Source organism: Phragmites australis, chromosome 5, assembly GCF_958298935.1.
Source record: "Phragmites australis chromosome 5, lpPhrAust1.1, whole genome shotgun sequence".
NCBI lineage: Eukaryota > Viridiplantae > Streptophyta > Magnoliopsida > Poales > Poaceae > Phragmites > Phragmites australis.
This window is the reverse complement of record NC_084925.1, coordinates 33,529,000-33,531,984: the sequence shown is the minus strand read 5'-3', so window position 1 is coordinate 33,531,984 and position 2,985 is coordinate 33,529,000.

The following is a 2,985-nucleotide window of genomic DNA, read 5'->3' as shown; positions in this document are numbered from 1 at the left end:
GAGTACTATGCTCCCCTCTTCCTTAGTGATGCATTTCAGTAAAAGGTCGTTGCTCCCTAGATAATAAAGGCGTCCCTCTACCAGAGAGTATATGCGAGCTTCTCGTGAGACCTTTTCTACTGACACATCATCGTCAAGGATTATTCAATTCTGAAGGTAGTCTGAATCTGATCCATCCAGGTCGTACCAGAATCGAGCAGGGTGACCACATGATGGCTACCTGAGGTCAACGACATCGAAGAAGGAGTTGCCTTCAAAGGTGTTGCCTCTGGTGCTCTGTTTCCAAGTGGAGCATCCCCTTCACCTTGGCCCAAGACCGTGGTGGATCGTCATGTGAGCCTTTCTTCAAAGACTCCAACCAGGATAGGTTCGCGAGAAGAAGCTAGACGGGTCAGCTCATCGGTTAGGAAGTTGTCCTTGCGAGGGATGTGCCTGACTTTGAAACTAAAAAAACATCTCTCTAGTCTCCTCACTTCGGCGAGGTATGCTACCATCCCTTATCGCTAACATGCGTTTAATCCCAAGTGCGGGGGCTGCCTGCATTCCAGACAAGAGGCCCTCATATTCTGCAATATTGTTAGTGGCTAGAAAATTTAATTGAACTACGTACCTGAAGATGTTGTCGACTGGTGAGGTCAGGACTACTCCAGAACCCTCTCCCTTCATCGTGAATGACCTATCAAAGTGCATGGTCTAGTGCTTATCTAAATTCGGTCATTGTACCTGCTCAGGCTCAAAAGATGACCACTCGACCACAAAATTGATCGGCGCCTGAGACTTGATAGCTGTTCAGGGGACGAACTAGAGATCAAATTCCCCGAGCTCTACTGCCCACTTTGGCATTCTTCCTACCAAATCCCTATTGTAGAGAATTTCTCTGATCGGGAGGAAAGAGATTATCTTGATTTTGTGAGTGTAGAAGTAGTGTCTGAGCTTATGAGAAGCCATTAGAATGGCGTACAGCAGCTTCTGCGCCTGTGAATATCGAGCCTTCGCATCATGTAGGATCTTACTGACGTAGTACACTGGTCGCTTAAGACCTACTTGCTCGATGACCAGTACCACGCTCACGACCTATGGGGTATATGCAACATAGAGCAAGAGCTCCTCGTCTGGTCGAGGCGCAGTCAGTACAGGAGGGGAGCACAGGTACCTTTTTAGATCTTGGAGGGTAGTTTCCACTTCCGGTGTCCATCAAAAGTGGTCACTCCTCTTCAGGAGCATGAAGAGCGGTAGCGGTAGCCCACTCTTTTCTAGCCTTGAGATGAACTTGCTTAATGCTGTCACACATCCTATTTGCTTCTGGACTTCTTTTGGCCTGGTCAGGGATTTCATCTTGTCGATGGCTCTGATCTTGTCAGGGTTTGCCTTTATTCCTCAACTAGAAATGAGAAATCTAAGCAACTTCCCTGATGGGACTCCAAACGTGCACTTCTTTGGGTTTAGATTCATGGGGGTACTTCCAAAGGTTGTCGAGCGTTTCCTAGTGGTCCACGACCATATCATCCTTAGTTCTACTCTTCACGACCACATCATCCATGTACGTCTCGATATTTCTACCGAGTTGTGGTCAAAGAATGAGCTGAATACAATGTTGGTAAGTGGCACCGACGCTTTTTAAACCAAAATACATTTTTATATAGCAAAAGACCATGAAGGGTGTTACAAAAGTAGTCTTCTTATCATCTTCCCTATACATTCTAATATGGTGGTACCCCGAACAAACATCCAAGAAACGTAGGAGATCACTGTCAGTGGTTGAGTTGACAAGCTGGTCGATCCAGTGTAGAGGGAAGATATCTTTCGGGCACACCTTGCAGGGGTCAGGGAAATCGACGCATATCCTCCACTTACCATTTTTGGATCATGACTGGGTTAACCAGCCACTCTGGGTACTGTATTTCTCGGACAAAGCCTGCTTCCAAGAGCTTGTCAATCTCCTCACAAAGTGCTTCCTTTCAGTCGGCTGCGAACTGATGCACTTTTGCTTGACTGGTCATGCGTCGAGTTGCATTGACAACTTGTTCTCGATCACGTCCATAGGGACTCCAAGCATATCAGACAGATTCCATGAAAAGACACATGCATTCGCTCGGAAGGTGATGAGTGTGAGTTCCTATTTCGAGGCTAGGATGGCCCCTACCTGGACAGTCCTGGTTGGGCCGGAGTCGTCGAGATGTACTGCCTTGAGATGCTCGTCTTGACTCATGGCGACGTGGATCTTCACCGAGCAGCCACTAGGCGTAGTATTCTTCGGCTGTGACCCAGGAGTCAGCTCGACCATGTCAAGGCTCCTCTTGTCACAGTGCAAAGCCGTCTTTGTGTTGCTGAAGATGGTGATGGCCTCGGTCGTTCTAGGGATCTTGATCATCTGGTTCGCATAGTGGGTGATGACCATGAACTGAGCCAAAGAAGGGGGAAGACAGTTTCAATGCGCTCCTTGGGATTTGCAGTGTGTCCTGTGCATCGGTGAAGAGGAGGTTGATGGAGCTCCCTCTGTTGAGTAGCACGTGACCCAATCGGATGTTCTGCATGGTGGGTTCGACCACAATTGGGTAGCGACCAGGTTGCTTAACACCCGTGGGGTGGTTGGCCTGACTGAAGGTAACGGGCACTTCTGACCACTTCAAACGTGGGCTTAGGTCTGATGTGGTCACCCACACCTTCTGAACTGTCAACTTGTATTCCCTATTCGAGGAGTACGTTACGGCATTGCTGAAGATGTGGTGGACCATGTGATCGGCTTGCTAGTACCCCAGTGCCGACTGGTCGGGGTCGGTCTCATCCTCACAATCCTCGTCGAGCCTGGATTTACGCCCTCCAAGCTCCTTGTCAATGATGCCCCGCATGACCTGACACTCGGTCAGGTCATGGGCATTGGTGCGGTGGATCGGGCAGTAGCCAAGACCCTTCTTTCCCTCCTTTTTCTCAAAGTGTTGGCACTGTTGGCCGGTCTGCTCGATCACCATGATGTCGGACGGTCCT